Raw genomic sequence first — 22286 nt, forward strand, 5'->3', positions numbered from 1 at the left:
GCACGGTAGTTGGCGAGTTCCCGGCATCACCATGTACCGCATCACCAAATACCAAAGTGCAATGAATGAATGCACATTGGAAAACAGAGGTACTACAAGTTATAGAATAGCCTAGAAATGAAGAGATGCACTACAAGTAGCAGCACAGCCTAGATTAATACAGCCCAAAGTTGTGCCTTTACACAATCAGGCTGAGGCTTTCTGAGGATTCTATTACTAAGGGAACCCTCTCGCACCCGAAACGCGTCAGAGACTTACTTTATCAGCCGTAATCATGAGACATTTTTTAACTTTTCTTATTAATTTTGGCACTATAGAATAATGTTTTTCACCGATACAACATATACCCATTGTATACTAATCAAAAATTCAGTCTAACCTAACGAAACAGCCGAAATGAAGCGATCCAGAATAGAAAAATGACATTAAAGCTTTATTTGTAAACAATTTTTATCATATACATAAATGCCCAGGCACCCTAACAAAGTGGGAGGCTGAATAATGTATATCACACTCAGTAGTCAATAATGCATAGTAGTTAATGTACATCCCTTATACCTGTCCGGTACATCCCTAGCTGCTACCGCATGCATATAGTGCAGATGTATGTAAAAGCAAGAGATAAAAGTAATATCTACCTGCAGCACAGCGTCCCACCTCACCCCGACGCGCGTTTCGCAACTAGCTTCTTCCATTAAAACCAACACAGGGACAAAACACTGATGAGAACCTGATGCAGAAGACTGATAAAAATAAGGTAATGAATTATACTACAAAAAATCATGACTTTTGTTATGTTTTGTTATGCTTTAAGGGGTCAATATGGATTTTCGGGATTGCTACCTCCAGTAGGGAGCACTAGAGACCCTGTTCTTTTCCTCTCTGAAAATGTCACTTCCATGCAAATTCAATATCTGGTTTGAGTTTACCCACATGGACGTAAAAAAAAAAAAACAGTTTGGTGGACATAGCAGGTAAAGAGGTATATCTCCAGTGTTAAAAGGGTTGCACAAGATTAGAAAAAACATGGCTGCTATTGCTAAAACATGTCCATGGCTGAATGGCTGTGTCTAATATTGTGTCTCAGCTCCATAACATAGCTACATCAGTCTCCTACCAAATACATAGATAGAGAAGGGGGCTGGCTTAGCTACAGAAATAAGCAGTCAGCCAGCCCCTTTTACTCATAGGTCTGGGAACAAGAAAGACCAAATTGGAGGTGCTGAACGCGGGACCTCAGGGAATATCTGATGATCAGGAGCGGACATATAATTGGGGCAACTGCTCAGGGGCCCCAGAGATAAGAGGGCTCACATCCATCTCCAAAACGGGTGGAATTTTGCATTCTGATGAGTTATTGGACTGCAAAGGGCCCATATACTGTTCTTGCACAGGGGCCCCCCACCAGTGCTGACAATCAAGCACCAGACTATAGCTGAAGTATATTATTAACAGGTATGCAACTTTCTTGTTAAAACCAATTTATCTTTTTTTTTATTTTTTGCTGGACGGACTTATTAAAGAAAACCCGTAGATGAGGGATAATTACCAATCTCTGCTGTGGAAGACAGGAGAAAGTGAGAAATTGAATGTGCCGGTACTATACAGTACTGAGATTTCAATAAAGACACAAGCGCATGATAATTATTTATATAGTTTGCTTTATAAATATATTATTATTGCTGAACTAATTTGCTGCTAATGATGCTAATAAAGGGAATTTGTGAGCAGGTATTTTTTGTTATGTAATCTGAGAGCAGCACGATATAGGGGCAGAGATCCTGATTCCAGTGATGTATCACTTACTGGACTGCTTGCTGTAGTTTTGATGGAATCCCAGTTTTTTCTGCTATAGATGTAGCAGTGATCAGAATGCTGAGTGTTCTGTCCTCACTAGCTGAGGCAGGCTCATACGTCCAATAAGGAGACTGTGGTTGAGTCTGTGCTTTATTAAACGTAGTGGTATATTGATGCGGTGAAACTGTGAATAATAATATGCATAGAATCAGTGCATGGTATAGAACAGATAAATACTACACGTGATGTACATTATGCATAACATTTAGAAAGCTAGTAACTGAACTAGGAGTACAACTGGTTAAACTAGGCTACTATAGAGCAGAAATATCTACAGAAAGCATAAAGACATACCGGCAATGCAATCGCAAGGGGGATGAAGTGAAGCGTCTTTCCTTAAAGGCAAACTGAAGAAAGTGAAAGGAAAAATGGAGGGAAATGGAGGCTGAGCTACCATAATGCATTGCAAAGGAGGAGGAGAATCAGACATGGATAATACAAACGCAGAAGATTGAACTGTCAACATAACGCTGACCGCTAGAGGGAGCCAAAGCACTAAAAACAAATAAAGATATGAACATCAATACTGAGAAACCTGTAATTACGCAAACAGATAATCAGGGTAACAATATTAGATGGCGGAGACAGAACACTGAGCTCTGTAAAACCCCGCCCACCCCCGCTTCCTTCCAAACTGCCAATGAGTGGTGTGGGCGGTGTTACACAGATGAACCTGACTGGCCTTCATGTGAGACCTGGTCAGGCAGTGATAATCTCCTGCTGATAGAACACTAATAAGTGACACATCCCTGGAATCAGGATCTCTTGCTCTATATTATGCTGCTCTTAGATTAAATATAACAAAGTACTGTCACATTCCCTTAACCCCTTCATGACCCAGCCTATTTTGACCTTAAAGACCTTACCATTTTTTGCAATTCTGACCAGTGTCCCTTTATGAGGTAATAACTCAGGAACGCTTCAACGGATCCTAGCAGTTCTGAGATTGTTTTTTCGTGACATATTGGGCTTCATGTTAGTGGTAAATTTAGGTCAATAAATTCTGCGTTTATTTGTGATAAAAACGGAAATTTGGCGAAAATTTTTAAAATTTCACAATTTTCACATTTTGAATTTTTATTCTGTTAAACCAGAGAGTTATGTGACACAAAATAGTAAAAAAATAACATTTCCCACATGTATACTTTACATCAGCACAATTTTGGAAACAAAATTTTTTTTTGCTAGGAAGTTATAAGGGTTAAAATTTGACCAGCGATTTCTCATTTTTACAACGAAATTCACAAAACCATTTTTTTTAGGGACCACCTCACATTTGAAGTCAGTTTGAGGGGTCTATATGGCTGAAAATACCCAAAAGTGACACCATTCTAAAAACTGCACCCCTCAAGGTACTCAAAACCACATTCAAGAAGTTTATTAACCCTTCAGGTGCTTCACAGCAGCAGAAGCAACATGGAAGGAAAAAATGAACATTTAACTTTTTAGTCACAAAAATTATCTTTTAGCAACAATTTTTTTATTTTCCCAATGGTAAAAGGATAAACTGAACCACGAAAGTTGTTGTCCAATTTGTCCTGAGTACGCTGATACCTCATATGTGGGGGTAAACCACTGTTTGGGCGCACGGCAGGGCTTGGAAGGGAAGGAGCGCCATTTGACTTTGTGAATGAAAAATTGGCTCCACTCTTTAGCGGACACCATGTCACGTTTGGAGAGCCCCCGTGTGCCTAAAAATTGGAGCTCCCCCACAAGTGACCCCATTTTGGAAACTAGACGCCCCAAGGAACTTATCTAGATGCATAGTGAGCACTTTGAACCCCCAGGTGCTTCACAAATTGATCCGTAAAAATGAAAAAGTACTTTTTTTTCACAAAAAAATTCTTTTAGCCTCAATTTTTTCATTTTCACATGAGCAACAGGATAAAATGGATCCTAAAATGTGTTGGGCAATTTCTCCTGAGTACACCAATACCTCACATGTGGGGGTAAACCACTGTTTGGGCACATGATAAGGCTCGGAAGGGAAGGAGCGCCATTTGACTTTTTGAATGAAAAATTATCTCCATCGTTAGCGGACACCATGTCGCGTTTGGAGAGCCCCTGTGTGCCTAAACATTGGCGCTCCCCCACAAGTGACCCCATTTTGGAAACTAGACCCCCCCAAGGAACTTATCCAGATGCCTAGTGAGCACTTTAAACCCTCAGGTGCTTCACAAATTGATCCGTAAAAATGAAAAAGTACTTTTTTTTCACAAAAAAATTCTTTTCGCCTCAATTTTTTCATTTTCACATGGGCAATAGGATAAAATGGATCATAAAATTTGTTGGGCAATTTCTCCCGAGTACGCCGATACCTCATATGTGGGGGTAAACCACTGTTTGGGCACATGGTAAGGCTCGGAAGGGAAGGCGCGCCATTTGACTTTTTGAATGGAAAATTAGCTCCAATTGTTAGCGGACACCATGTCGCGTTTGGAGAGCCCCCGTGTGCCTAAACATTGGAGCTCCCCCACAAGTGACCCCATTTTGGAAACTAGACCCCCCAAGGAACTTATCTAGATGCATATTGAGCACTTTAAACCCCCAGGTGCTTCACAGAAGTTTATAACGCAGAGACATGAAAATAAAAAATAATTTTTCTTTCCTCAAAAATGATTTTTTAGCCTGGAATTTCCTATTTTGCCAAGGGTAATAGGAGAAATTGGACCCCAAATGTTGTTGTCCAGTTTGTCCTGAGTACGCTGATACCCCATATGTGGGGGTAAACCACTGTTTGGGCACACGGCAGGGCTCGGAAGGGAAGGCACGCCATTTGGCTTTTTAAATGGAAAATTAGCTCCAGTCATTAGCGGACACCATGTCACGTTTGGAGAGCCCCTGTGTGCCTAAACATTGGAGATCCCCCAGAAATGACCCCATTTTGGAAACTAGACCCCCAAAGGAACTAATCTAGATGTGTGGTAAGGACTTTGAACCCCAAAGTGCTTCACAGAAGTTTATAACGCAGAGCCATGAAAATAAGAAAAAAAAATTATTTTCTCAAAAATGATCTTTTAGCCTGCAATTTTTTATTTTCCCAAAGGTAACAGGAGAAATTTGACCCCAAAAGTTGTTGTCCAGTTTCTCCTGAGTACGCTGATACCCCATATGTGGTGGTAAACCACTGTTTGGGCACATGTCGGGGTTTGGAAGTGAAGTAGTGACGTTTTGAAATGCCGACTTTGATGGAATGCTCTATGGGCGTCACGTTGCGTTTGCAGAGCCCCTGATGTTGCTTAACAGTAGAAACCCCCCACAAGTGACCCCATTTTGGAAACTAGACCCCGAAAGGAACTTATCTAGATGTGTGGTGAGCACTTTGAACCCCCAAGTGCTTCACAGAAGTTTATAATGCAGAGCCGTGAAAATAATAGATACGTTTTATTTCCTCAAAAATAATTATTTAGCCCAGAATTTTTTAATTTTCCCAAGGGTAACAGGAGAAATTTGACCCCAATATTTGTTGTCCAGTTTCTCCTGAGTACGGTGATACCCCATATGTGGGGGTAAACTACTGTTTGGGCACATGCCGGGGCTCGGAATTGAAGTAGTGACGTTTTGAAATGCAGACTTTGATGGAATGCTCTGCGGGCGTCATGTTGCGTTTGCAGAGCCCCTGATGTGGCTAAACAGTAGAAACCCCCGACAAGTGACCCCATTTTTGAAACTAGACCCCGAAAGGAACTTATCTAGATGTGTGGTGAGCACTTTGAACCCCCAAGTGCTTCATAGAAGTTTATAATGCAGAGCCGTGAAAATAATAAATACGTTTTCTTTCCTCAAAAATAATTATTTAGCCCAGAATTTTTTATTTTCCCAAGGGTTACAGGAGAAATTGGACCCCAAAAGTTGTTGTCCAGTTTCTCCTGAGTACGCTGATACCCTATGTGTGGGAGTAAACCACTGTTTGGGCACACGTCGGGGCTCAGAAGGGAAGTAGTGACTTTTGAAATGTAGACTTTGATGGAATGGTCTGCGGGCGTCACGTTGCGTTTGCAGAGCCCCTGGTGTGCCTAAACAGTAGAAACCCCCCACAAGTGACCCCATTTTAGAAACTAGACCCCCCAAGGAACTTATCTAGATACGTGGTGAGCACTTTGAACCCCCAAGTGCTTCACAGACGTTTACAACGTAGAGCCGTGAAAATAATAAATCATTTTTCTTTCCTCAAAAATTATGTTTTAGCAAGCATTTTTTTATTTTCACAAGGGTAACAGGAGAAATTGGACCCCAGTAATTGTTGCGCAGTTTATCCTGAGTATGCTGGTACCCCATATGTGGGGGTAAACCACTGTTTGGGCGCACGTCGGGGCTCGGAATTGAGGGAGCACCATTTGACTTTTTGAATACGAGATTGGCTGGAATCAATGGTGGCGCCATGTTGCGTTTGGAGACCCCTGATGTGCCTAAACAGTGGAAACCCCTCAATTCTAACTCCAACACTAACCCCAACACACCCCTAACTCTAATCCCAACTGTAGCCGTAACCCTAATCACAACCCTAACCCCAACACACCCGTAACCCCAACACACCCCTAACCCTAACCACAACCCTAACCCCAACACACCCCTAACTCTAATCCCAACTGTAGCCATAACCCTAATCACAACCCTAACCACAACCCTAATTCCAACCCTAACCCTAAGGCTATGTGCCCACGTTGCGGATTCGTGTGAGATTTTTTAGCATCATTTTTGAAAAATCCGCGGGTAAAAGGCACTGTGTTTTACCTGCGGATTTTCCGCGGATTTCCAGTGTTTTTTTGTGCGGATTTCACCTGTGGATTCCTATTGAGGAACAGGTGTAAAACGCTGCGGAATCCGCACAAAGAATTGACATGCTGCAGAAAATACAACGCAGCGTTTCCGCGCAGTATTTTCCGCACCATGGGCACAGCGGATTTGGTTTTCCATAGGTTTACATGGTACTGTAAACCTGATGGAACACTGCTGCGGATCCGCAGCGGCCAATCCGCTGCGGATCCGCAGCCAAATCCGCACCTTGTGCACATAGCCTAATTCTAAAGGTATGTGCACACGCTGCGGAAAACGCTGCGGATCCGCAGCAGTTTCCCATGAGTTTACAGTTCAATGTAAACCTATGGGAAACAAAAATCGCTGCACACATGCTGCAGAAAAACTGCACGGAAACGCAGCGGTTTACATTCTGCAGCATGTCACTTCTTTCTGCGGATTCCACAGCGGTTTTACAACTGCTCAAATAGAAAATCACAGTTGTAAAACCGCAGTGAAATGCGCAGAAAAAACGCGTTAAATCCGCCATAAATCCGCAGCGGTTTAGCACTGCGGATTTATCAAATCTGCAGCGGAAAAATCCGCAGAGGACCAGAATACGTGTGCGCATACCGAAACCCTAACCCTAGCCCTAACCCTAGCCCTAACCCTAACCCTAGCCCTAACCCTAACCCTATTCTAACCTTAGTGGAAAATAAAAAAAATTCTTTATTTTTTTATTGTCCCTACCTATGGGGGTGACAAAGGGGGGGGGGGGATTTATTATTTTTTTTATTTTGATCACTGAGATATAATCTATCTCAGTGATCAAAATGCACTTTGGAACGAATCTGCCGGCCGGCAGATTCGGGGGGCGCACTGCGCATGCGCCCGCCATTTTGGAAGATGGCGGCGCCCAGGGAGAAGACGGACGGACCCCGGCAGGATCGGTAAGTATGATGGGGTGGGGGGGAGCACAGGGGGGGGGGAGATCGAGGCACGGGGGGTGGATCGGAGCACGGGAGGGGTGGAACGGAGCACGGGGGGGTGGATCGGAGTGCAGGGGGGGTGATTGGAGCACGGGGGGGTGATTGGAGCACGGGGGGGTGATTGGAGCACCGGGGGGTGATTGGAGCACGGGGGGAGCAAACAAGAGCACGGGGGGGGGAGCGGAGCACAGGACGGAGGGGTGCCGGAGCAGTGTACCGGACAGATCGGAGGGCTGGGGGGGCGATCGGTGGGGTGGGGGCACATTAGTGTTTCCAGCCATGGCCGATGATATTGCAGCATCGGCCATAGCCGGATTGTAATATTTCACCAGTTATAATAGGTGAAATATTACAAATCGCTCTGATTGGCAGTTTCACTTTCAACAGCCAATCAGAGCGATCGTAGCCACGGGGGGAGTGAAGCCACGCCCCCTGGGCTAAACTACCACTCCCCCTGTCCCTGCAGATCGGGTGAAATGGGAGTTAACCCTTTCACCCGATCTGCAGGGACGCGATCTTTCCATGACGCCACATAGGCGTCATGGGTCGGATTGGCACCGACTTTCATGATGCCTATGTGGCGTCAAAGGTCAGGAAGGGGTTAACAGAGTGTGGCCCTTTGGATATGAACGTCTTAGGTCCTTTTTAACATTATGGCTCTTGAACTTGACTCTGAGAGGGCAAATAAAGGGATTTTGAGCAGAAAAAGTGAAAGTTTGTATTAACATCTCCTTCATTGTAACTGTCACAAAAATATATTAATACAGAAACAAGGCCGCCTGCTTGGCCGGGGGCATTATGTTTGCATGGCTTTTGTTTGCTTTTCTCATACGCTGTGCATGGCAGACAATTCTCCGCCTGTGGCATGTCGTGGCATAAATTGTAGAAAGGTAAGCCTGGTAAAGCTTTATCCGCCAACTGTATGCAATTAATCAAAGCCCTTTGTGCGGTTACTATAGTAACAGAGTGCGAATTCTGATGAATTGTGGCGAAATTAAGGCAGCGATGTCGGCTGACATTTTTTTTTTAAATGAAGGCTATACATTAGACGTTCTTCCTATGTGTAAGAAGAAAGTTGACCTTTCTGCTTGGAACCAGAAAATCAAGGTGCGAGCTGAAGAAATCAGACTGAAAAAGTAAAATCTAATGGTATTCTCCAAGGCCAGGAGGGCAAAGTGAAGAAATCAGGCTCCAAAAGGTAAAATCTAATGGTATTCTACGAGGCCAGGAAGGTGAACAGAAAAAGCACACACATTTTAGTTTGGGAAGTACATGAAAGGCATTCCCTACCGCCCAAACTTACATTTTCGGAAGTTCTGAAGACATATTTGCTGTGGTAGCATCCTCACCTCATGTAGTGATCGATGTTCTGGTGCTGAACTCATGTATTATTGATGGCTCTGGTGATTTATTCACTCAGTGATGATGGTTCTGATGCTGTGTTCATCACCAGAACCATCATTAGTACATGAATATGAAACCAAAATAATCATCAATACATTAATACATCACCAGAGCCATCAACAGTACATAAAAACAGCACCAGAATCATCATCATCTGTAAATTAATAAGTCACTAGAACCACCATTATTACATGAGTACATCACCAGAATCACCATCAGAAGTTAAATGAATCACCAGAACCATGATCGGTGTATTAATGCATCACCAGAACCTCCATCAGTACATGAATACATCACAAGAACCACTGTCAGTAAATAAATACAACACCAGTACCATCATTAGTACATGAATACGTCACTAGAACAACCACCAGTACATGAATACATCACAAAGCTTAGCACACAGCAATGAATTGTAATGTGAAGTCAAGTACATAAACAATTGTATCACATGAACCTACAACTCCCAGCATTTCCTTAACAATCCTAAGGAGATGCTGGGAATTATCAATCATTATCAGATTGTGAACCATATAAGAAAAACAATACTGATGAGACGCAGTCAGTATGAATAAGTAAGCATTTACATCCAGGTACCTCATAAGTGACATCTCTGATTGAGTAGTTTCTTTTTTTTTCATCACCATCTTTTCCAGACGCCATGATGACTTTTCACATCCACAGCTCTTTTCTACAGACTTCCTTCTTTTCCGGTCTTCTGCAGCACATCCAGACATGGTGCCCTTAAAAATAGGAGTGTTATTAAAATGCCCTCTGCATAAAAATCTGTCCATATTATGACCTAAATTAGTCTCCTATGGTATATGGCCTTCACACTCTCTGCCCTTATGAGCTCCAACAGCCACACTGTCCACCTTAATGAGGTATAACCACCCCAATTTCTGACATTATCAGCTATAACTGCCCCACCGTCTGCCATTATCAACTATCACCTATGAACCACAGCCTACACCATGTTTATTATATATATATATATATATATATATATATCTACAGTACAGACCAAAAGTTTGGACACACCTTCTCATTTAAAGATTTTTCTGTATTTTCATGACTATGAAAATCGTAAATTCACACTGAAGGCATCAAAACTATGAATTAACACATGTGGAATTATATACTTAACAAAAAAGTCTGAAACAACTGAAAATATGTCTTATATTCTAGGTTCTTCAAAGTAGCCACCATTTGCTTTGATGACTGCTTTGCACACTCTTGGCATTCTCTTGATGAGCTTCAGGAGGTAGTCACCGGGAATGGTCTTCCAACAATCTTGAAAGAGTTCCCAGAGATGCTTAGCACTTGTTGGCCCTTTTGCCTTCACTCTGCGGTCCAGCTCACCCCAAACCATCTCGATTGGGTTCAGGTCTGGTGACTGTGGAGGCCAGGTCATCTGGCGTAGCACCCCATCACTCTCCTTCTTGGTCAAATAGCCCTTATACATTCTGGAGGTGTGTTTTGGGTCATTGTCCTGATGTAAAATAAATGATGGTCCAACTAAACGCAAACCGGATGGAATAGCATGCCGCTGCAAGATGCTGTGGTAGCCATGCTGGTTCAGTATGCCTTCAATTTTGAATAAATCCCCAACAGTGTCACCAGCAAAGCACCCCCACACCATCACACCTCCTCCTCCATGCTTCACGGTGGGAACCAGGCATGTAGAGTCCATCCGTTCACCTTTTCTGCGTCGCACAAAGACACGGTGGTTGGAACCAAAGATCTCAAATTTGGACTCATCAGACCAAAGCACAGATTTCCACTGGTCTAATGTCCGCTCCTTGTGTTCTTTAGCCCAAACAAGTCTCTTCTGCTTGTTGCCTGTCCTTAACAGTGGTTTCCTAGCAGCTATTTTACCATGAAGGCCTGCTGCACAAAGTCTCCTCTTAAGGGCTCCTTTCCACTTGTGAGATAAACGTCCGTGTCTCGCATGTGAAAACCAAGCTCTGGCGCCGGCACTTGGGAGCGGAGCGTGCGGCTGCATGTGTTGCTATGCGGCCGCTCGCTCCGCTCTGGAGTGCTGGTGCCACAGCTTGGTTTTCACATGCGAGACACGGACGTTTATCTCGCAAGTGGAAAGGAGCCCTAACAGTTGTTGTAGAGATGTGTCTGCTGCTAGAACTCTGTGTGGCATTGACCTGGTCTCTAATCTGAGCTGCTGTTAACCTGCGATTTCTGAGTCCTCATGTGAGCCAGTTTCTTTGTAGCGCTTGATGGTTTTTGCAACTGCACTTGGGGACACTTTCAAAGTATTCCCAATTTTTCGGACTGACTGACCTTCATTTCTTAAAGTAATGATGGCCACTTGTTTGTCTTTACTTAGCTGCTTTTTTCTTGCCATAATACAAATTCTAACAGTCTATTCAGTAGGACTATCAACTGTGTATCCACCAGACTTCTGCTCAACACAACTGATTGTTCCAAAGCCATTTATAAGGCAAGAAATCCCACTTATTAAACCTGACAGGGCACACCAGTGAAGTGAAAACCATTCCCGGTGACTACCTCTTGAAGCTCATCAAGAGAATGCCAAGAGTGTGCAAAGCTGTCATCAAAGCAAAAGGTGGCTACTTTGAAGAACCTAGAATATAAGACATAATTTCAGTTGTTTCACACTTTTTTGTTAAGTATATAATTCCACATGTGTTAATTCACAGTTTTGATGCCTTCAGTGTGAATGTACAATTTTCATAGTCATGAAAATACAGAAAAATCTTTAAATGAGGTGTCTCCAAACTTTTGGTCTGTACTGTATATATATATATATATATATGCCTCCAATGTGGTCATTCACTTCTTCATTCTATCTTTTACAATTTATAGGCTTCAACTTCTATGAGCCTTAGGGTATGTGTCCACGTTCAGGATTACATTTGGATTAGCTGCGGATTGGATGCTGCATACAACCGCAGCGCTCAACCTGCAGCATCCAGATGTTACAGCATAGTGGAGGGGATTTTATGAAATCCCGTCTCCACTCTGCATACCAACACTCACCCGGCGACCCTGACATGCGGCGCGTCTTTTTAGAATGCAGCATGTCTGTTTACCTTGCAGTGACGCTCCGTCGCCGCAAGGTAAATAACAGGGTTCTATGTATGGGGTGCGGAGATTCCGGATGTGTGCAATGAACATACAGAAGGGGGTGTCTCTTCGGGCGGAGCGAGTTTTCAGCTCCGTCCAAAGCACCGGCAATCCGGACAGTGGACACGAACCATTAAAGAAGCTTTGTGAAAGTTACAGATGGGTGGTGGGATATCAATATCAATAAGGAAAGGTGGCCTTATATTGATAATGGTATAAGAACCTATGTATGTATTAAGATCTAGTATCAAATACTGTTTATACTGTTTACATACATACTCGGACATATCTGCCCTCTCGCAGGCTCAGGAGCGGATGAGTGACGAGAAGGGAGAGGAAACTATGGACATTTCCTTGGACTCATCTACTGTGAAGAGGATACATACCTTTCTCGATTCAGCTGGAACCGGATTCTGCAGGACTTTCATTAGCGTCTGGTGTTAAGGTGGGTTAGGGATTGGAAATTTGTTAAGATCTTTGTACTATGTTGAAAAATGTTAGATAAAAATTATCTGATTTAAAAACAAAGGAGTGACATGTAGGCAGGAGCAGGAACAGGCAAATCCTGTAGACTGTGAGCCCTCGCGGGCAGGGTCCTCTCTCCTCCTGTACTTGTGTGCGCCTTGTTTTACTCATGTTTATTGTACTTGTCCATATTTGCCCCATTCACATGTAAAGCACCATGGAATAAATGGCGCTATAAAAATGTATAATAGTAGTAATAATAATAAATATTAATTGTGCTACGAGCAGCCGTTTCTATCACGGGGAGACTTATAGGCCATGCAATGCTGCTCTATGTATTTAAATATGAACTTGGAGAGTAACAAGTTGGTGAGTGGAGGGGAGGGGCATGACCATTACATGGCCTAAAAGTCTCCCTACACAGACTTGGCACTCATCACAAAGAGAAAGTTTACCTCTTATACCTCCTATCATAAGCCTCTTACCCAGCTAAATGAAATCTCCTGCTTTGTGCCAATGAGGGGCAAACACATGAAAATACATCTGAAAATTGAGTTTTCTAATCGACTTTTTATCCGAAGTCATATGGGAAGACCCTTTAAAGAGTCGATATTGACTTTTGAGATTACTAGTTGCAATAGGTGGCACTAGGGTCCCTGTCCTCCGTGTTTGACGAGGCTCTTTACTTATAGCAGTAGTAGAACACTTATCCTTTTTAGTATCCCCCATAAGCTACAATGGACAGAGCTACACATGATGGATTCCTTTCTGGGGTGCCAAAGGGGAAAAAGGGGAGCAGCCATTATATTCTTTCAGCATCCCAGATTTTTTTCTGATGATTTGTAAGCTTATATATGGCCGATGGGATTGGTTCAATCTCACAAGGTGGCCCACAAGCCAGAAAAGGATATGCGTCACTGCTTTAGAGGGGAGTATCAACTGTTTTTTTCCCTACGACGAATTCAGTTTAAGCCAAAGATGGAGATAGACCTCGTGTAAGTGTTCGGAGGACAGCTACACATTTCTTCCTTTAATATGCCAGTTACGGTGAGACTCCTATTATGCTAAAGGGGCTGTCTACTACTGGACAACTCATTAATTAGCTGCGATCCAAAAATATATTACTACCTCCTGGACCAGCACCACTCCTCAGCTTTCAGCCCTGTTCCTCCGCCATGAGAAAAATGGGAACGGTATACTGTTTGTGTCCTAGGAGATGCCCATGTTGTCTAATTCTTCACCCATTTCTTTATGTGATAATGCACATAAGAAGCTTGGAAAAGACCAAGACCAAAAGACCAAGCACTATAGGCCAAGCTTTATACCCTTTTGTACAATTACTGAGGGTCCGGCTTGTGGTACCCCGTGACCAGCAGAAGAATGGAGCCAAGGAGCTTCGTCACTGACGTAACTGATCAAGGTGTCGCTTTCCATTCCTACTGTACCTTGTCATTTTACCCAGCCAAGTAGTAGGCCCGAGACCAGGTTTCTGTGTGTCATGAAGGTTGAGTAGTTACTTCGTGGATTTGTCTTACCCATTTCTACGATTAGCAATAATAGGATCAGTCAACAAAAGAGTCTTTTTTTTTTTATTTAATTTTTTAACTTTCTCAATACTTACCATAAGCACACCGGGACCAGTTGACCATGTTATGTGTCTGATGGCCTCTTGAATCTCCTTGAAAGATGATGTCAGACAATTGAAAATGCTCAACCCTACACGTGAAGGTGATGCTTCATATGAGTTGATCATCCCTCAGATCTCTAAGGTGTATGCACTAAAAGGCCTTTCCACCAACCCATGATAGCCATAAACCATTGCATTGTGATGCATTCGTCTTCTTGCAAAAAAAGGAGAAATGTTCAATACTGGAAGCTTATCCAGTAACTCATCGGAGACAGATAAACTAAGTATTTAGTGAATATGATTATGAAAAAAGGCTGACTTCATATGGAAAGCACTCTATCATGTAAAAAACTCTTCAGAAGTGTTATGACTCTCATGGATCCTTGAAGCCCTTTGCCCGACGGAGCAGTTGTGGTAAAGTACAGACAGATGACCTTGCTGCTGCAGCGGGGTGGTCCAGATGAAACAATGGAGGCTGAAGAGACTAGATGGCAACTGGAGGAATGTAGAAGTATTCCAGTACAAAGCCAGAGATTTGCCCAGGCAGACTGAAGAGGCCGAGTCAGGATAGCAGCAGGGCAGAGTAGGCAAGCAATGTAGCAGATGGGAATGAGACCAGAGGTGGAATAGAGACAAGATGAGCAAAGTAGAGCAATGCCGCACAGCCCAGCGATACAGCAGGATCGAGTTGATCAGAAGACTCTCATTATTGATATAGCAGAGCCCGGCAGATGGAGCAGAGCTGGGTTAATTAAGAGACTCACAATACTGATGAAGCAGAGTTCGGCAGGTGGAGCAGACCCCAACGTCTGAGTTTGTCAGGAGGCTCAGTATCTGGGCTATGAAAGAGCAATAATGAAAAGTAGTGATGTATATGCCAACTACCTGAATACTCAGGCAACATCCAACCACTTGAGGTAGCTTACAGTATAAGGCTAGGTAGCAAGAATCACTGAAACGCACCTGGTAACTATAATAACACAACGTGCAGAAAAACAGAGGGAGACAGCCGTGGCAGAAGAAAGATAGGGACCATGGCACTAAAATCAGGAAGAAATGTAACAGCATGGATGCCAACTACCTGAATTCTCAGTCAGCATTCAGCTGCCTGAGCTGCCCTATAAGGCCAGGTAGTGAGACATCGCTGGAGTGTGCGCATTTACTATAGTAACCTAACATGAAGATAAATGGATGGAGCCAGCTATGGCAGGAGAAAGACAGAAAGCTAGAAGAGGTGAGTAACAAGAAACACCAGTACTCTAGATTTACAAACTAATCACCTTATTAGAATATCACTTTCCAGTCCCAAACATGAGGTATACACAGACATAAAATGACAAAATCAGTAAGAAAGTTTATGAATACATAGGAATCAGTGGAGGCTGACCATACACATTAGATGGCTATCGGCTGATGGATACTTCAACTGACAGCCATCTGTTATGTCTGCTAATGAAAGGTGTAATGAAGGCAATCCAGAGACACAGTGTGCCTAGCGATCAGAGCGCACACAGTGATCTGACAAATACCCAAAAACAAAAGAACGAGCTCTGAGACGTGGAAACTCTGTAGACTGCACACCTGATCCTATCCTAAACACAACTAAAAGTGGCTGTGGATTGCGCCTAACCACTACCTATGCAACTCGGCACAGCCTAAGAAACTAGCTAGCCTGAAGATAGAAAAATAGGCCTGACTTGCCCCCAGAGAAATACCCCAAAGGAAAAGGCAGCCCCCCACATATAATGACTGTGAGTAAGATGAAAAGACAAAACGCAGGGATGAAATAGATTCAGCAAAGTGGGGCCCGATATTCTTAGACAGAGCGAGGACAGTAAAGCGAACTTTGCAGTCTACAAAAAACCCTAAAGCAAAACCCACGCAAAGGGGGCAAAAAAGACCCACCGTGCCGGACTAACGGCACGGCGGTACACCCTTTGCGTCTCAGAGCTTCCAGCAAAACAAAAGACAAGCTGGACAGAAAAAAGGCAACAAAATAGCAAAAAAGCACTTAGCTATACAGAGCAGCAGGTCACAGGAACAATCAGGAGAAGCTCAGATCCAACACTGGAACATTGACTAGGAGCAAGGATAGCAGCATCAGGTGGAGTTAAGTAACGAAGCAGCTAATGAGCTCACCAGAACACCTGAGGAAGGAAGCTCAGAAGCTGCAGTACCACTTGTGACCACAGGAGTGAATTCAGCCACAGAATTCACAACAGTACCCCCCCCTTGAGGAGGGGTCACCGAACCCTCACCAGAGCCCCCAGGCCTACCAGGATGAGCCGCATGAAAGGCACGAACAAGATCGGGAGCATGAACATCAGAGGCAAAAACCCAGGAATTATCTTCCTGAGCATAACCCTTCCATTTAACCAGATACTGGAGTTTCCGTCTAGAAACACGAGAATCCAAAATCTTCTCCACAATATACTCCAATTCCCCCTCCACCAAAACCGGGGCAGGAGGCTCAACAGATGGAACCATAGGTGCCACGTATCTCCGCAACAATGACCTATGGAATACATTATGTATGGAAAAGGAGTCTGGGAGGGTCAGACGAAAAGACACAGGATTGAGAACCTCAGAAATCCTATACGGACCAATAAAACGAGGTTTAAATTTAGGAGAGGAAACCTTCATAGGAATATGACGAGAAGATAACCAAACCAGATCCCCAACACGAAGTCGGGGACCCACACGGCGTCTGCGATTAGCGAAAAGTTGAGCCTTCTCCTGGGACAAGGTCAAATTGTCCACTACCTGAGTCCAGATCTGCTGCAACCTGTCCACCACAGAATCCACACCAGAACAGTCCGAAGACTCAACCTGTCCTGAAGAGAAACGAGGATGGAACCCAGAATTGCAGAAAAATGGAGAAACCAAGGTAGCCGAGCTGGCCCGATTATTAAGGGCGAACTCAGCCAACGGCAAAAAGGACACCCAATCATCCTGGTCTGCAGAAACAAAACATCTCAGATATGTTTCCAAGGTCTGATTGGTTCGTTCGGTCTGGCCATTAGTCTGAGGATGGAAAGCCGAGGAAAAGGATAGGTCAATGCCCATCCTACCACAAAAGGCTCGCCAGAACCTTGAAACAAACTGGGAACCTCTGTCAGAAACAATATTCTCAGGAATGCCATGCAACCGAACCACATGCTGAAAGAACAAAGGTACCAAATCAGAGGAGGAAGGCAATTTAGCCAAGGGCACCAGATGGACCATTTTAGAAAAGCGATCACAGACCACCCAAATGACTGACATCTTTTGAGAAACGGGAAGGTCAGAAATGAAATCCATCGAAATATGTGTCCAAGGCCTCTTTGGGACCGGCAAGGGCAAAAGCAACCCACTGGCACGAGAACAGGAGGGCTTAGCCCTAGCACAAATCCCACAGGACTGCACAAAAGTACGTACATCCCGTGACAGAGATGGCCACCAGAAGGATCTAGCCACTAACTCTCTGGTACCAAAGATTCCAGGATGACCAGCCAACACCGAACAATGAAGTTCAGAGATAAGTTTATTAGTCCACCTATCAGGGACGAACAGTTTCTCCGCTGGACAACGATCAGGTTTATTCGCCTGAAATTTTTGCAGCACCCGCCGCAAATCAGGGGAGATGGCAGACACAATGACTCCTTCCTTGAGGATACCCGCTGGCTCAGATAAACCCGGAGAGTCGGGCACAAAACTCCTAGACAGAGCATCCGCCTTCACATTTTTAGAGCCCGGAAGGTACGAAATCACAAAGTCGAAGCGGGCAAAAAATAACGACCAACGGGCCTGTCTAGGATTCAAGCGCTTGGCAGACTCGAGATAAGTCAAGTTCTTATGATCAGTCAATACCACCACGCGATGCTTAGCTCCTTCAAGCCAATGACGCCACTCCTCGAATGCCCACTTCATGGCCAGCAACTCTCGGTTGCCCACATCATAATTACGCTCAGCGGGCGAAAACTTCCTGGAAAAGAAAGCACATGGTTTCATCACTGAGCAATCAGAACCTCTCTGTGACAAAACCGCCCCTGCTCCAATCTCAGAAGCATCAACCTCGACCTGGAACGGAAGAGAAACATCTGGCTGACACAACACAGGGGCAGAACAAAAACGACGCTTCAACTCCTGAAAAGCTTCCACAGCAGCAGAAGACCAATTGACCAAATCAGCACCCTTCTTGGTCAAATCGGTCAATGGTTTGGCAATGCTAGAAAAATTACAGATGAAGCGACGATAAAAATTAGCAAAGCCCAGGAACTTTTGCAGACTTTTCAGAGATGTCGGCTGAATCCAATCCTGGATGGCTTGGACCTTAACTGGATCCATCTCGATAGTAGAAGGGGAAAAGATGAATCCCAAAAATGAAACTTTCTGCACACCGAAGAGACACTTTGATCCCTTCACAAACAAAGAGTTAGCACGCAGGACCTGAAAAACCATTCTGACCTGCTTCACATGAGACTCCCAATCATCTGAGAAGATCAAAATGTCATCCAAGTAAACAATCAGGAATTTATCCAGATACTCACGGAAGATGTCATGCATAAAAGACTGAAACACAGATGGAGCATTGGCAAGTCCGAACGGCATCACTAGATACTCAAAATGACCCTCGGGCGTATTGAATGCAGTTTTCCATTCATCTCCTTGCCTGATTCTCACCAGATTATACGCACCACGAAGATCTATCTTAGTGAACCAACTAGCCCCCTTAATCCGAGCAAACAAGTCAGATAACAATGGCAAGGGATACTGAAATTTAACAGTGATCTTATTAAGAAGGCGGTAATCAATACACGGTCTCAGCGAACCATCCTTCTTAGCTACAAAGTAGAACCCTGCTCCCAGTGGTGATGACGATGGGCGAATATGTCCCTTCTCTAGGGATTCCTTCACATAACTGCGCATAGCGGCGTGTTCGGGCACGGATAAATTAAATAATCGACCTTTAGGGAATTTACTACCAGGAATCAAATTGATAGCACAATCACAATCCCTATGCGGAGGTAGGGCATCGGACTTGGGCTCTTCAAATACATCCTGATAATCAGACAAGAACTCGGGGACCTCAGAAGGGGTGGATGACGAAATCGACAAAAATGGAACATCACCATGTACCCCCTGACAACCCCAGCTGGATACCGACATGGAATTCCAATCCAATACTGGATTATGGGTTTGTAGCCATGGCAACCCCAACACGACCACATCATGCAGATTATGCAACACCAGAAAGCGAATAACTTCCTGATGTGCAGGAGCCATGCACATGGTCAGCTGGGCCCAGTACTGAGGTTTATTCTTGGCCAAAGGTGTAGCATCAATTCCTCTCAATGGAATAGGACACCGCAAAGGCTCCAAGAAAAACCCACAACGTTTAGCATAATCCAAATCCATCAGATTTAGGGCAGCGCCTGAATCCACAAACGCCATGACAGAAAACGACGACAAAGAGCATATCAAGGTAATGGACAGAAGGAATTTGGACTGTACAGTACCAATGACGGCAGACCTAGCGGACCGCTTAGTGCGCTTAGGACAATCAGAAATAGCATGAGTGGAATCACCACAGTAGAAACATAGCCCATTCAGACGTCTGTATTCCTGTCGTTCCACTCTGGTCATAGTCCTATCGCACTGCATAGGCTCAGGTTTAACCTCAGGCAATACCGCCAAATGGTGCACAGATTTACGCTCGCGCAAGCGTCTACCGATCTGAATGGCTAAAGACAAAGACTCATTCAAACCAGCAGGCATAGGAAATCCCACCATGACATCCTTAAGAGCCTCAGAGAGACCCTTTCTGAACAAAGCTGCCAGCGCAGATTCATTCCACTGAGTGAGTACTGACCATTTCCTAAATTTCTGACAATATACTTCTATATCATCCTGACCCTGGCACAAAGCCAGCAAATTTTTCTCAGCCTGATCCACTGAATTAGGCTCATCGTACAGTAATCCGAGTGCCAGGAAAAACGCATCGACACTACTCAATGCAGGGTCTCCTGGCGCAAGAGAAAATGCCCAGTCTTGAGGGTCGCCGCGCAAAAAAGAAATAATAATCAAAACCTGTTGAATAGGATTACCAGAAGAATGAGGTTTCAAGGCCAGAAATAGCTTACAATTATTTTTGAAACTTGGAAACTTAGTTCTATCTCCAAAAAACAAATCAGGAATAGGAATTCTTGGTTCTAACATAGATTTCTGATCAATATTATCTTGAATCTTTTGTACATTTATAACGAGATTATCCATTGAAGAGCACAGACCCTGAAAATCCATGTCCACACCTGTGTCCAGAAACACCCAAATGTCTAGGGGAAAAAAAAAAAAAAAAAAGTGAACACAGAGCAGAGAAAAAAAAAATGATGTCAGAACTTTTTCTTTCCCTCTATTGAGAATCATTAGTTGGCTCCTAGTACTGTTATGTCTGCTAATGAAAGGTGTAATGAAGGCAATCCAGAGACACAGTGTGCCTAGCGATTAGAGCGCACACAGTGATCTGACAAATACCCAAAAACAAAAGAACGAGCTCTGAGACGTGGAAACTCTGTAGACTGCACACCTGATCCTATCCTAAACACAACTAAAAGTGGCTGTGGATTGCGCCTAACCACTACCTATGCAACTCGGCACAGCCTAAGAAACTAGCTAGCCTGATGATAGAAAAATAGGCCTGACTTGCCCCCAGAGAAATACCCCAAAGGAAAAGGCAGCCCCCCACATATAATGACTGTGAGTAAGATGAAAAGACAAAACGTAGGGATGAAATAGATTCAGCAAAGTGGGGCCCGATATTCTTAGACAGAGCGAGGACAGTAAAGCGAACTTTGCAGTCTACAAAAAACCCTAAAGCAAAACCCACGCAAAGGGGGCAAAAAAGACCCACCGTGCCGGACTAACGGCACGGCGGTACACCCTTTGCGTCTCAGAGCTTCCAGCAAAACAAAAGACAAGCTGGACAGAAAAAAGGCAACAAAATAGCAAAAAAGCACTTAGCTATACAGAGCAGCAGGTCACAGGAACAATCAGGAGAAGCTCAGATCCAACACTGGAACATTGACTAGGAGCAAGGATAGCAGCATCAGGTGGAGTTAAGTAACGAAGCAGCTAATGAGCTCACCAGAACACCTGAGGAAGGAAGCTCAGAAGCTGCAGTACCACTTGTGACCACAGGAGTGAATTCAGCCACAGAATTCACAACAGCCATCTCAACCAACGTTCCCATACAGAAGAGCTCCGGCTCAACCGAGCTCGTGTTCTGGCATTAGCAGGTGGCTTATCCACCAAGCACAATACTAACACTGTTGTGTAACCATCACATTCTATGTCTCAAAACTAAAGTATAACCTCCAAGCACTATACCAATGCTTGTGTAACCATCACATTCTGTGCCTCAGTACTGAAGTGTAACCACCAAGCACTATACCAACACTCTGCTATAACCATCACATTCTGTGCCTCAGTACTGAAGTGTAATCACCAAGCCCTATACCAACGTTGTTCTGTTACCATCACATTCTGTGCCTCATTACTGAAGTGGAACCACCAAGCACTATACCAACGCTCTTCTATATCCATCACATTCTGTGCTTCAGTGTTGTGAATTCTGTGGCTGAGTTCACTTCTGTGGTCACAAGTGGTATTGCAGTCTCTGGGCTTCCTCCCTCAGGTGTTTTGGTGAGCTCGTTGGCTGCCTTGCTATTTAGCTCCACCTGAGTCTGTCTTCCTTGCTCCTTGTCAATGTTCCAGTGTTGGATCTGAGCTACTGCATCTTTCCTTGGGCCTGCTGCTCTGCTAGATAAGTGCTTCTAGTTTGTTTTCTGTTTTTTTCTGTCCAGCTTGCTATTAACTTTTGCTGGAAGCTCTGAGAAGCAAAGGGGTGCACCGCCGTGCTGTTAGTTCGGCACGGTGGGTCTTTTTGCCCCTTTGCGTGGTTTTCGTTTTAGGGTTTTTTGTAGACTGCATAGTTCTCTTTGCTATCCTCGCTCTGTCTAGAATATCGGGCCTCACTTTGCTGAATCTATTTCATTCCTACGTTTGTCTTTTCATCTTGCTAACAGTCATTATATGTGGGGGGCTGCCTATTCCTTTGGGGTATT

At 44.1% G+C, this 22286-nt stretch overlaps 2 protein-coding genes across 2 annotated transcripts in view; one reads left to right on the forward strand and one right to left on the reverse strand.

The window, feature by feature from the left end:
• CCDC85B (coiled-coil domain containing 85B) overlaps positions 1 to 9682 on the reverse strand; it is a 30664-nt gene extending 20982 nt beyond the window's left edge. The window contains exon 1 of the mRNA XM_069739616.1: positions 9585 to 9682. The gene's annotated coding sequence lies outside the window, so the exon portion shown is untranslated. The remainder of the gene's footprint in view (positions 1 to 9584) is intronic.
• A 2373-nt stretch (positions 9683 to 12055) lies between these two features.
• The window catches only part of FIBP (FGF1 intracellular binding protein), a 55503-nt gene continuing 45272 nt past the window's right edge, over positions 12056 to 22286 (forward strand). Inside the window, exon 1 of the mRNA XM_069739610.1 lies at positions 12056 to 12537. The gene's annotated coding sequence lies outside the window, so the exon portion shown is untranslated. The remainder of the gene's footprint in view (positions 12538 to 22286) is intronic.

Source organism: Ranitomeya imitator, chromosome 9, assembly GCF_032444005.1.
Source record: "Ranitomeya imitator isolate aRanImi1 chromosome 9, aRanImi1.pri, whole genome shotgun sequence".
Lineage (NCBI taxonomy): Eukaryota > Metazoa > Chordata > Amphibia > Anura > Dendrobatidae > Ranitomeya > Ranitomeya imitator.